The sequence below is a fragment of the Herpailurus yagouaroundi genome, unplaced genomic scaffold (assembly GCF_014898765.1).
Source record: "Herpailurus yagouaroundi ecotype Mexico unplaced genomic scaffold, PumYag 77, whole genome shotgun sequence".
Classification (NCBI taxonomy): Eukaryota; Metazoa; Chordata; class Mammalia; order Carnivora; family Felidae; genus Herpailurus; species Herpailurus yagouaroundi.
This window is the reverse complement of record NW_024412388.1, coordinates 30,686,078-30,699,363: the sequence shown is the minus strand read 5'-3', so window position 1 is coordinate 30,699,363 and position 13,286 is coordinate 30,686,078. Positions and strand designations below refer to the sequence as shown.

Sequence of the window (13,286 nt, the reverse complement as noted above, 5' to 3'; positions counted from 1 at the left end):
CTTTCCTAATGGTTATAAACAGACTATTTTGAGTTAGCCAGGTATACAGAACTGTCCCGTTGCATTGTTGTGGGAGGAGTTTTATAATGGACCTCCATTTAACTTACAGGGAACAGAAGTCTGGCATGGGAGAATTGGGTACAGGTTGGGGTTGGCACATGAATGAAGGCTGTATGGGGAGATCAGCAGAACCCGGCCCCTCCCTCCTTGGATGTGTTAGCTGGGGTTTGTGGGTCCCCTTTCCTACATTCGGTTGATTATGCAGCTAAGATTTCCTCTGGCACTGGGAAAAGGCTTGGTGGCTAGGTCTGAGTGGCAACAGCAAGCAAGTGCTGGAGTCCTAAGTGTGTTGTGGTTCCTTTAGTCCTCAATTCTCACCCGGCCAAGGTCAACCAGTCTACTTGCCCTCACTGTCCTCCAGGAACACTTTCTCCTTTTCTTTGAAACCTGGCAGGCTGTCTTTTCTCAGGGCCTTACCCAAGGTATCATTTTGCTTGGAATATTCTTCTTAGCAGGCTCCCCATTTTCTTGAAGGTCTGGTTTCACTTTAAATTAAATAACTAAGGCCTGATATGCACAGCAAAGGAAATAAGAAAACTAGGACAATCTGAATGGGAGATGTTTGTAAATGACATCTAAAAAAGGCTTAGGATTCAAAATATATAAAGAACTACAACTTGGGGCACCTGGGTGGCTCAGTCAGTAAAGCATGCAACTCTTTAACTTAGGGTCATGAGTTTGAGCCCCACGTTGGGCATAGAGCCTACTTAAAAACACAAGAAGTGTTGGCAAGGATGTGAAGTAGGAACCCTTAATGCACTGTGAGTGGTAACCCAGCCACTATGGAAGACAGTAAGGAGGTTCCTCAAAAGTAAAAATAGAACTGCCCTATGATCCAGTAATCACACTACTGGGTGTTTACTCAAGAGTAGGAAAATACTAATTCAAAGGGATACACATACCTTTATTGCAACATTATTAAAATAGCCAAACATGGAAGCCCAAGTGTCCATCAACAAATGTACGACTGGGGCGCCTGGGTGGCGCAGTCGGTTAAGCGTCCGACTTCAGCCAGGTCACGATCTCGCGGTCCGTGAGTTCGAGCCCCGCGTCAGACTCTGGGCTGATGGCTCGGAGCTTGGAGCCTGTTTCCGATTCTGTGTCTCCCTCTCTCTGCCCCTCCCCTGTTCATGCTCTGTCTCTCTCTGTCCCAAAAATAATAAAAAACAAAACAAAACAAATGTACGACTGAAGATGTCGTGTATATATACAATGCAATATTATTCAGCCACAAGAGAAGGAAGTCTTGCTCTCTGCAACAACATGGATGGAACTAGAGTATAATGCTAAGCAAAATAAGCCAGAGAAAGACAAATATCCTAGGATTTCACTCACATACGGAATTTAAGAAACAACAAAGACCAATAAAGAGGTAAACCAAAAACAGACTTTAACTGTAGAGAACAATCTGGTTACCAGAAGGGAGATGGGTGGAAGGATGAGTGAAACGGGTGAAGGGGATCAAGGTTACATTTATCTTGAGCACACAGCAGTATTTGGAATTATTGAATCACTATATTTTACATTTGAGACGAATATAACACTTATGTTACACTGGCATTAAAATAATTAGAAACAAAGGCCGGATCTAAAGTAGATTCTTCTATTTCTTGACTTCCCCAGTTAATGCCGCTATGTATTTGTGATCTCTATTCTGAGTGCCCTCCAAACATCCGCCGCAGGCCACTGGCCAGGAGCACAGCGGCTGCGCCAGCGAGCGAGAGGTCGGGTCCGGGGGCGGGGCCTGGTTTCGGCTTCCGGCGGAAGAGCCAGGGAGCAAGATGGCTCCCGCAAGACCGTGTTGTTCGTTGCCGAGCTAGCGTGGGTTTCTCTTGTGGCTCTGCCCCCTCAGCCTGTGAGCAGCGCCCGCGACTTGACGGCTCTGCTGGTCCTGGCGCTGCCCAGAGCCCTTTCCCTCTATGATCTTGGTCTCGGAGAGTTGGTAAGATCTGTTATTGTGACCTCAGACCGCATTCCAAACTCTCAAGCCCATTCATTCCATAAACTCCGCAGCCCTGACCCCTTAGAGGAAGGAATTCACCGAATAGTTGGGGAGTTTTGGGAACAGTCTTACTGCGCGGGCTGGCAAGCCTCATGATGTGACCATAAAATAGACAATGTTGATGAGGGTCGAGCTGAGGGCTTTGGGGAATGAACACTCACTCCATCAGGAGAGGTGAGGGCAAACTTTCTGAAGCGCAGAGGCCAAAGCTGGGTTTGAAAGATCATGAGTAAAGCTGTGGCCTGAATGGAGAGCAGCAAGAAAAGAGCCCGGAGAGGTGAAGTAGTCCAACATCTGGGACTTGCGTTCAGGGAGGAAGACTAGATAGGTCGGCAAGGCTCAGACCTTAGGAAGGTCTTATTATATGCGGTGTCAAGGAATTTGGGCTCCGTCCTGTGGGCGTTGGTGAGCTTTTGGAGACTATTAAGCTAAGCTGGATAGTGATGTGATCCGATTTGCACTTTCTTGGAATCATTCTAGTAACTATTGAAGAGATTGTGAAACTGGAGGCAGTGAACCTATCACAGTAACCGAGGGCTAGATGTAAGTCTGAAGGGGGATAGGGGAAGAGTGTACCTCACAGGTCATTTTGTATACCTAAAAGACTGGGGACTCCTTCTTCTCCCTGTGGCTGTCTTGCTAACAGAGCATCTGTACCAAGAGTATGGAGGGCACTGGTTCAGAAGGCACTTCCTCTTTGCTGGTGGGCTGGCAGAGGAGGTAGACAACAAAGTTCTTCGTGGTACTTTTTTTTCTGTTTGGAGACATCATGGATAATTAGTTTTCCCTGGATTATGAAACAGGTGAGTTCTTTCAGTGTCTCTCTTGTTCAGATTCCTAATGTCAGGAAAAGAATTTGAGAAGAATTTTAAGTCATGTGCATTGTTTACGGTTGATATGTAATGAAGTTCAGGAGGATGTCTCTCTAGGTCAACGTGACTATGATCTTGGTGATGGAAAAGGAATGTTCCAAGGACAACAAGGCCAGGATGCTGGTGTGGCTATGGGCTGAAATTTGGATTGACAGTTTGTTGGATTTGAAGAAAGGCTTTCTCCACATTGGAACCATTTGGGGGCTTTGATATTTGATCATTTAATATATAAACTGTATAGTAAGATTCAGTAGGAAGCTAGTTTTAGAAAAATCTTGAAAGGTCTGAGTAATGTTTCACACCCCCATGCTGGGTAGCTATACCCCACCACACCTGCTGCCCAGACCTCCCTTATTGGCCGTTGTGATTTTATTTTTTTTTTTTAATTTTTTTTTTCAACGTTTATTTATTTTTAAGACAGAGAGAGAGACAGAGCATGAACAGGGGAGGGGCAGAGAGAGAGGGAGACACAGAATCGGAAACAGGCTCCAGGCTCCGAGCCATCAGCCCAGAGCCCGACGCGGGGCTCGAACTCACGGACCGCAAGATCGTGACCTGGCTGAAGTCGGACACTTAACCGACTGCGCCACCCAGGCGCCCCTGGCCGTTGTGATTTTAAATAGCAGCAGGCAGCAGGAAAGTTCAGCTGCAACAGTGGCAGGGCCTTGGACTCTGCTCATCTGGGGGAGTTTCCCTTAAATTGGTATCGTAGTTATGGTGCATATTTCTATTTGATCCTTGGTTGTAATTTTCTAAGATAGGAGTTTTAGAACCAGCTGTGCCACTAATTCTGGGTTGATAACTCTCTGAGTTCTTCATTTCTTAAATAAAACAGTAAGACTGGCCACTGGGGGCTCGTCTATCCCTGAATTCTATAAATTAGTAACTCTTGTTGCCCTTGCTTTCTGCCAGCTAACATGTTTTCCTGAGGACAAGCATGAGGCTCCTTCACTAATAATCACTTAACGCCGTAGTGAGGTCAGCGCTCTGTCCTCCGTTGGTGTTCAGTTGGAATGAATAATTGGTAAACAACTTTGTCTACTTTCTGTATGTCTTATAAACAAGTTATTAAAATGCTTGGAAAGTAACTTAAGCCTTAAATTCTGTTGTGGTAGAATTGGATACTACAAAGTGTAAAAATTTAGTTCACTATTCAGCTGTGTTTATTTAAAATGAACAAAATAACCTTAATATTTCTGGAAGCCCTGTTGACTAAACTAAGGAAACCCTAAAAATTAGATTTTCATTAAAAAATTTTTTTTTAATGTTTATTTTTTTTGAGAGCGAGAGCGAGTGAGAGCAGGGGAGGGGCAGAGAAAGAGAGAGAGACACACAGAATCTGAAGCAGGCTCCAGGCCCTGAGCCATCAGCATGGCGCAGGGCTCAAACTCGTGAACCGCAAGGTCATGACCTGAGCTGAAGTTGGATGCTTAACCAACTCAGCCACCCAGGTGCCCCTAGATTTTCATTTTTTTAAATGGCGTCTGGATATGGCATGCTTCCTTCTATTGCTCACATACTAACGATCTGCTGTTGTGAAAAGCACCAAGGATTTGCTCTTGTTGAGTTTGAATTGGCAGAGGTAAGAAATTTTCCTTGTTTAGTATTTGGTGTTGCCTATTGTCATTGGCTACAAAAGGTGCCACTCTCCATTTGGGTGGATGTAGTAGATTCCTGGGGCTGCCATAACAAACTACCACAAACTTGGCTTCACACAAGAGAAATTTATTCTCACAGCTGTACCTGCTCTGGAGGCTAGCAGATCTAAATCAAGGTATTGGCAGGACCATGCTCCCTCTGAAAGCTCTAGGGAAGAATCCTTCTCTCCCTAGCTTCTGGTGGCTCCCGGCAGTCCTTGGCATTCTGTAGCTTATAACTGCATCAGTCCAGTCTTTGCCCCTGTCTTCACATGGCCTTGTTCCCCACATGTGTCTGTGTCTCCTCTACTTACAAGAATACCAGTCGTTGATTGGATTTAGGACCACCTTAATGCAGTATGGCCTCATCTTGACTAATTATGTTTGCAAAGACCCTATTTGTAAATAGGGTCACATTCTGAAATTTGGGCAGACCTGAAGTTTTGGGGGATATGATTCAACCCCCAAAACCCTGGTTTGGTGGTGACAGTTGCCAAGGGACAAGAAGTTCTGATTGAAGGAAGGCTCACCAAGCCAGGCTCATAGCTCCCCTCATGTGGTCAGAATGTGGAAGACAGATCCTGCAGAGATCTGTCTCTGCCTTCTAGAGCCTGCATTGCTGGTTCCTGTCTCCTGTGTGTTTTCAGGTTTCTGTGCCTGAGCACACATCCTTACATCACCAGCTCTAATAAGCAGTTAGTACATACACTTTGTTAAATGCATATAATCTAGGGAGGGAAGGAGGGAAAGTGTGGGTTTTTTTTCCATGTGTGTGCTACTGAGTTTTTATTTGAGTGCTAACCACAGGAAGAGTTGGACTACACACATGAACTCTTAGATTCTCTTAGGATGCTACAGCGGCCATCGACAACATGATATGGCTGAGACTCTTTGCTTTTTACTGAAGCTATTTTTTGATGCTACTTTAGAGTACATGGGACCCTCAGGTGCATATTGTGTTTCCAGTTTCCACAGTCTCAAGTTATCTAGGAAGCAAAAGCTGTCATTATTTGAAAGTATTTACTGTGAACTGGCTACTTATGAAATGAATTCTTATTCAGAAATCCTTCCTATTTAAATGTTTGCATAAATGCCAACCATCTTTGTTGGTGAGTCTCTCCCTGACACTTTGGTGTTTTTTTGTTTTTTTATTAAAAAAATTTTTTTAATGTTTACTTTTGGGAGCAGAAAGAAACAGAGCATGAGTGGGGGAGGAGCAGAGAGGTGGGGGGAGACACAGAATCTGAAGCAGGCTCCAGGTTCTGAGCTGTCAGCACATAGCCCGATGCGAGGCTCAAACCCATGAACTGTAAGATCATGACGTGAGCTGAAGTCGTACATTTAACTGACTGAGCCACCCAGGTGTCACTTGTGGGTTTTTCTTAAAATGTTTATTTATTTATTTTGAGAGAGAGAGAGAGAGAGAGCGTGTGAGTGAGCAAGCATGAGAGGGGCAGGAAGAAGGAGAGAGAGAATTCCAAGCAGGCTTCATGCTGTCAGCACAGACCCCAACATGGAGCTCAATCCCATGCACCATGAGATCATAATCTGAGCCAAAATCAAGAGTCAGACACTCAACTGACTGAGCCTCCGCAGCGCCCCTCTCCCTGACGCTTTTGTATCTACGTCAGGGGTCAGCAAATTCAGACTGCAGGCCACATCCGTCCTGCAGCCTGCTTTTGTATGGCCCATGAGCTAAATAGTTTTTTATATGTTTAATGGGTTTTGGAAAAAAAGGGAAAAAAAGCATATGCAGTAGAGACTCTGTTTGACCCACAAAGAAATATTTACTGTCTAGGGGTACATGGGTGACTCAGTCAGTTAAGCGTCTGACTTCAGCTCAGGTCATGATCTCATGGTTCGTGGGTTCAAGCCCCACATAGGGGTCTCTGCTATCAGTGCAGAGCCCACGGTGGATCTCTGTCCCCCTCTCTTTGTCTCTTTCCCACTCGCTTTCTCTCTCTCTCTCAAAAAGAAATAAACATTAAAAAAATTACAAACAAATGTTTACTGTCTAGCCGTTTACAGAAAGTTTGCCAGCCTCTAGTCCAGGGCAATATACTGCAAATAGAGTGTAAAAGGATTGCAAGGTAAACTTGTGAATCTGGCATAAAAGACAGGGTTTCATGGAAAACTGCTGTGGTTGGCTCTAGTCAACAAAGTGTAAACTTTTGAGTCATGTCTCAAAAGTGGCTCTCCCTAAGTCAAGTTAAACCAGAGAAAACCTGTAAGGTTTGTTAGGCTGAGTGCTTCAAAGAAAAGTGGTTTAAATTCCTACTGCTGCCGTAACAAATTACCAAAATTTAGTGGCTTAACAACAACACAAATTCATTATCTTAGAGTTCTGGAAGTCTTAAGTCCAAAATGTGTCTCACTGCATGAGCAGGACTACATTCCTTGTGGAGGCTCTACGGGAGAGTCTGTTTCTTTCCAGCTTGTAGAGATTGACCTCATTCCTTGGCTTCTGGTCCCTTCTGTCTTCAAGCCAGCAGTGGCCAGGTGAGTCTTTCTCACCCTAAGTCACTCTAAAACTAACTCCCCTGGCTTCCTTGTCACATTTAGAGGATCTCTGTGATTACACTGGGAGCACCTGAATAATCCAGTATAATATCCTTATTTAAAGGTCAGCAGACCAACGAGCGATAGCCTTCCTTCCTTCTTGCCATATAATATTACATATTCACGGGTTCTGGAGAATAAGATGTGGACACCATGAGGGGGGGGTGTTATTTTGCCTACAACAAAACTCTTATATGTTTCTACCCTCCCCTTTTTTTATCTTTATGATAAACCTTTCTTGTCTTATAATCAGTCTTTATGATTAAATATGAAATAAGGGTATTTCATGCTATCATTCAGTCTTTTTCTTAATTGCTATAAGTAAAATTAGTACTTGATTCATCTTTGTTTCTAGGAACAAAGCATAGCTATAATTATAACTTAAATGTTACTAATTAAGGAATCCTATTTCATATTTTTTTAGTTTTCATGAAAAGGCCCAAAACAAACCTTTTTTAAAAATCTTGGGGTGCCTGGGTGGCTCAGTCAGTTAAGTGTACGACTCTTGATTTCAGCTCTGGTCATGATCTAATGGTTTGTGGGTTTGAGCCCCGCATCGGGCTCCATGCTGACAGTGGGGAGCCTGCTTGGGATTCTCTCTCTGCCTCTCTCTCTGCCCCTCCCTCCCTCCCTCCCTTTCTCTCTCTTAAAAATAAGTAAATAAACTTAAAAAAAAAACTACCCATGTGTCAGTTGTTCTTGGATAATATTCCTGTACATCCATGTTTTCTGTTACTTTTTCATCAAACATGTCCCCCACCAGCCAGCAATACTATTTCTTTCCCATTTAGTGCTGATCTTGACTTTTTAAAAATGGACTCAATACATGGTAACTGCATTTACCCTTATAATTTCAGAGTTCTGAGCTCAGATTCAGAGATCATGCCAGCACAGATCTTCCTGTTGGTGTTGAAAGAAAAGAAATGTGTAGTGGCTCAGGGACACTTTATGGTTGGTTTTGTGTTTAGCTTGCCATTGCGGGGTGTGGGCTCCCAGCATAGAATTAATCATGAGCAAATCTCAGACTTCTTAGAAGTAAAATGGAAGGTCTTTTATTAACCTTACAAGGTTTAAGCAGCTGAGTTGTATTGCAGTCATTTTAGAATGAACCTGAACTCTTTGGGTGGACAATTTGTGTCCGTTTAGCCAAACTAGTGAGCGTTAAGGAAGGCTCATTCAGACCAGGCAAGTGGGGCAATCACAGATTCCCAATCACATCCTCAACTTTGGCCTCTGTTGCCTTTTTATCCCTGTTTTACTTCCTGCTGTGGTGGGAGTATATACACGGGTAGAGTGGTGTACAGGGGAGGGGAGAATGCAGCTCCTCCATGGAAATAGACTTTGAGATTCTCTGCAAAGCTAGAGGCATGGTCTCTGTGAAAGTCTTGCTCCGGGATGTAGACATACACTGTGCCCTTTCGGCCTTGACAGTGGTTGGAACTTCCCTTTTGGCTCGGCTTAGTCCTCCCTTGTTACTCTTATCTGCCTCTGCTGAGAGCTGGACTTGAAGGCCTGACATTTCCCAGTGACAGCTTCCCTTGTCCGAGAGGTAACTTCTGCCTGTGAGAGCCACATGGTGTGTCCATTCTGCTGACAAAGTGAAGAACTGGGCACAGCTAGTGAACAGCTGGACAATAGCCTGAATTTCTTAACATCTGTTCACTTCTTTTCCTTTCAGTGTGGTCAGGTGATGACTGGTTGAAGAAGTTTTCTGGGCAGACTCTTGAAGAGAATAAAGAGGAAGGAGGGTCGGACGGAGCCTTCCAAAGTGGAAACCCAGGAGGTGAGGTTTGAAGGTGTGTGCTTCCACAGGAGGGGCTGGCGCTTTCCACCCAGGGCGCTCCTGATGTAGGTGGCGGCAGGTGAATGGAATGGAGAAGCGTGGCTTTCTTGTCTGTGAGGGGTTCTAGGTGAGAAGTATGGTATGCATGCTTGGATACCGATTTGTGATTGCTTGAACTAGGTGGGGGTCTGAGATGAGAAAGGACAGTGAGGACTCCCCCTCACCAGTATCCGCCATCCTCCTGACCTTTCCTGCTCCCTCACTGAGACTTTGGCCCCAGGCTTGCTTTCTTCCTATTCCTGGCCTGATTCCAGAGAGGCCTCAATCCCTCCGTCCTTAGCCAGTTGCTGCTTGCCTCGGCACTTTCTCCTGCTTCTCGATACACCATCCTGACCGTCACTTCTGGGGATAACTTGGAGGCTCCCTCTCCTCTGTCTGCCCTCTGAGCAGCGGTGTTTCTCCAAGTTCCTCCCTTAGCCCCCCACTCCTCTCTGCCCGTTGTCCTTGTAGTTTCAGCCACTGTGTCCCATGTCTGAGCTTATTGCAGTACTCAGTGTTCTGCTCATTTCCTGGTCTCTAGTCCTCACCTTGACCTTGCTCCTGAGTTTCACGGGTTTCTGCCTGCATGTCTCCCAGTTACCATAAATCAACAAAGCATGTCCCAAGTGAATTTCCTCTTTCCTTCCTCTCTGGTTGTCCCAAGTACCCAATCTTAGCAAATTTTGCCATCTTCCACAGTCACCCAAACCAGGGACCTCGCTGTCATCTCTGACTCCTCATCACAGTCCACACCTGATGCACTGCCATATCCTGCTATCATTCTCTTTTACACCTGCCTGAATCTCTTCTCTCCTGTTTGCTTCTGCTGCATTGGCTTGCTGTAGCCTCTGTCATCTCTGCTACGAATAATGATGGTAGCTTCCTAGCTGGTCTCCCACCCTGGGCCCGATTCCTCCTGTCCTGAGCAGCCAGAGGGAGCTTTCTAAGGCATAGAGCTGACCATGTGGCTCCTCTCAAGCAGTCTAGGGACTCCTCATCTATAGGAGGAGTAGTCTGGGCTCCTTTAGGGGGATGGAAGGGCTCTCCGTGTTCAGACCCTGCTCACCTCTCCACATTGTATGTACATTTTACATTCTAGGACAGAGTTTGTAGGTACCTATAAGTGTCTGTGTTGTTACCTAAGCAGTTCCTTTGCCTAAATTCCCTTTCCAACTTACTTTGTCTCGCCATCTCCCATTCATCTTTCATAGTTGAATTCGGTTGCTGCCTTCCCTAGGAACCTTTTTTGAATCCTCTAGTTGAGTGAGATCAGTGTCCCTTCTGGGCTTTTGTTGCCTCTGGGATTCTGTAGCACCCTCTATCCTGCATTTACAGCGTTATTTTGACATTATTTACTTAACAAATGTTCAAATGTTGCTTCCTCTATACCAGCAACTGTTCTGTTTTACAAATATTTAGTACTAATGATAATCCTTTGAGGTAAGTGCTAATATTATCTCCAACTCTTGGTGACAAAACTAGGCACAAGGAGATCAAATAACTTATCCAACATTACATAGCTCATAAGTGACGGAGCCTAGATTTGAACCGAGGCTGTGTAGCTCTGGGATCTGTGTGTGTCTCGTGTTTGTGGCCAGCCCTCCCCCACTGGATAGCCAGTTATTTAACAACTCCAGTACTGGGCCTCATAGCTCAATACCTATATCTTGACCTATTAGTTCACACCACAAATAGGTCAGAGACAATAGAGCTTTCTCTATGAAACAAATGGTAGGGTTTGTACTGAATGTTGTGTTTATCAGCTAGTCATCCTGGTCCACCTGGAGCGCAAAGCAAGGCCCAACCTCCTCACTAATCATGAGCAAATCGCAGACTTCTTAGAAGTAAAATGGAAGGTCTTTTATTAATCTCAGTCTTCTGAGCAGTCAGGCCCAAGCCAGAGAGCAGCCATTTCTGCTTCCATTGAAGCCAGACTGTGAATCTGTAGGGGTAGGCATGGAGGAGAAGGGTGTGGGTCGCTGTAACAGGAGTGTGGTGGGTGGGCTTGAACTGGTGTTTGAATGTGCCAAGAGCTATGTGCTATGGGCCAGGAAAGTTCCGTGACCGCAGGGCAGGGTGAAGCGAGCTGGCATGTCTGAGGGTAAGTGTGATGAGGGAATGAGCTTGCAAGGTGGGGCTCAGGTTAGCTGGTGCTGAAGTGTCCTGTCACTGGGTGTCCGGCCGGGGGCTGCGGCCATGGCCTTCCCTTTCACGACCCAGGGCCTTCCCTGCCAGCATCTTGCTGTAGCCTGCTTGTGGCTGTTGGGTTCTTGGTGTGTATTCAGAATACTTGCTCTCCTACTTGGGGGGTCGAGTTCTGTCCAGCCTAATGATTTATCCTGCACCCAGGGAGATCCCACTGCGAAAAAGGCCTCATCAAATCCTCAGGTGTACATGGACATCAAGATTGGGAACAAGCCAGCTGGCTGCATCCAGATGCTTCTGCGTTCAGACATTGTCCCCATGACAGCAGGTGAGCGGGACTCTGGGCAGGATGCCGGTGGCTGAGCAGGCCAGAGAGGGGGCTTCCTGGAATCCTGAGCCTTTGACACTTTTAATCTGAGTCCTTCTGTTGGGATCCCAACATTTAGTAACTAACGAGACTGAGCAGACATTTTCGAAGTTCTGTAAAGGCTTAGGACTATTAGAAAGAGTAGGCAGTTGAAAATTATAAATTGCATTTTTTTTTTGTAGTTTTAATGTATTGGTAGACTTATGGGTATATGGAATAAGAGTTCTGTAAGAATAGTACAAGGAATGCATATATCCTTTGTCCACTCATTAATTTACTTTTTGCCCTCTACACTTTGCATTGAATTGATATACATAGATGTATCTTCCCCCTACTGTCCCAGTTGAGAGGAAGTTGAAGACATCATACCTCTTGACTCCTAAATAGTTGAGTATATATTTTCTTAAAAAAAAATTTTTTTATGTTTATTTTTGAGAGAGGGAGACACAAAGCACAAGTGGGGGAAGGGCAGAGAGAGAGGAAGAGACAGAATACAAAGCAGGCTCCAGGCTCCGAGCTGTCAGCACAGAGCCCAACATGGGGCTTGAACCTGAACCAAAGTCAGTGCCCAACCAACTTGAGCCGCCCAGGTGCCCCAACTATATATTTTCTAAGAATAAGAATGTTCCCTTTCACTCTTATGTGGATCCTGAGAAACTTAACAGAAGACTATGGGAGAGGGGAAGGAAAAAAAAAAGAGAGGGAGAGAGCCAAACCATCGGAGACTCTTAAAAACTGAGAATAAACTGAGGGTTGATGGGGAGTGGGAGGGAGAGGAGGGTGGGTGGTGGGCATTGAGGAGGGCACCTCTTGGGAGGAGCACTGGGTGTTGTATGGAAACCAATTTGACAATAAATTTCATATTTAAAATAAATTAAATTAAATTAAATTAAAAAAAAATGTTCCCTTACATGATCACAGTATGACCATCAAAATCAGGAAGTTTAACATCAGTATAACACTGTTTACTAATTTTCAACCCATATTCAGATTTCATCAGTTACCCCGGTATTGTCCTTTATAGTAGTTTTAGCAATTGTTCTTCCCTGGCAAGGATTCACACACCACACACTAAAGAAGTCTCTTTAGTTTCCTTCTATTTGGAACAGTGTTTCAGTTTTTTGTCTTTTTTTTTTTTTTAAGTTTTATTTATTTTGAGAAAGAGAGCGTGAGTGTGAGCAGGGGAGGGGCAGAGAGAGACGGAGATAGAATCCCAAGCAGAATCCACACTAGGAGTGCAGAGCCCGATAAGGGGCTCGAACTCAAAAACTGTGAGATTATGACCTGAGCCAAAACCAAGGGTTGGGCGCTTAACTGAGCCACCCAGGTGCCCCTTTCATTGTCTTTCTTGATCTTGATGACTTTGAAGAGGACAGGCCCGTTTTTAAGATTATTTCTCAATCTTTGCCTAGTACTTCCTCATGATTAGGTGTAGGTGTGATGTGTTTTGGCAGGAACACCGCAGAAGAATGCTGTTTCCTTACCAGTGTATCGTGTAAGGAAGTGCATGATGTCAGTTCCAATATTTGTGATGTCAACTTTGGTTGCTTGCTTAAGGAGATGGCTGCCAGCTTTCTCCCCTGGAAGTTACAACTATTTTTAGGGTTATAAATTAAAAGCTAAAGTTTTTTCTCCTCACTACCTCCAGCCCATCTCTTTGAGGTAACTACTATTCACATTCACAGTTGTGTGCTTCTTATTTTCTTTCTTTCTTTCTTTCTTTTTTTTTTTAATGTTTATTTTTGAGAGAGGGAGAGTGCGAGTTGGAGAAAGGCAGAGAGAGAGAGAGAGAGAGAGAGAGAGAGAGAGAGAGAGAGACACA

At 44.8% G+C, this 13,286-nt stretch overlaps 1 long non-coding RNA gene across 1 annotated transcript in view; it reads left to right on the top strand.

Moving 5' to 3' along the window:
• Nucleotides 1-1,344: 1,344 nt before the first annotated feature.
• Nucleotides 1,345-13,286, top strand: part of LOC121026905 (uncharacterized) — a 24,735-nt gene continuing 12,793 nt past the window's right edge. Inside the window, exons 1-3 of the long non-coding RNA XR_005788490.1 lie at nt 1,345-2,002; nt 8,809-8,913; nt 11,302-11,425. This is a non-coding gene — a long non-coding RNA (uncharacterized LOC121026905). The remainder of the gene's footprint in view (nt 2,003-8,808; nt 8,914-11,301; nt 11,426-13,286) is intronic.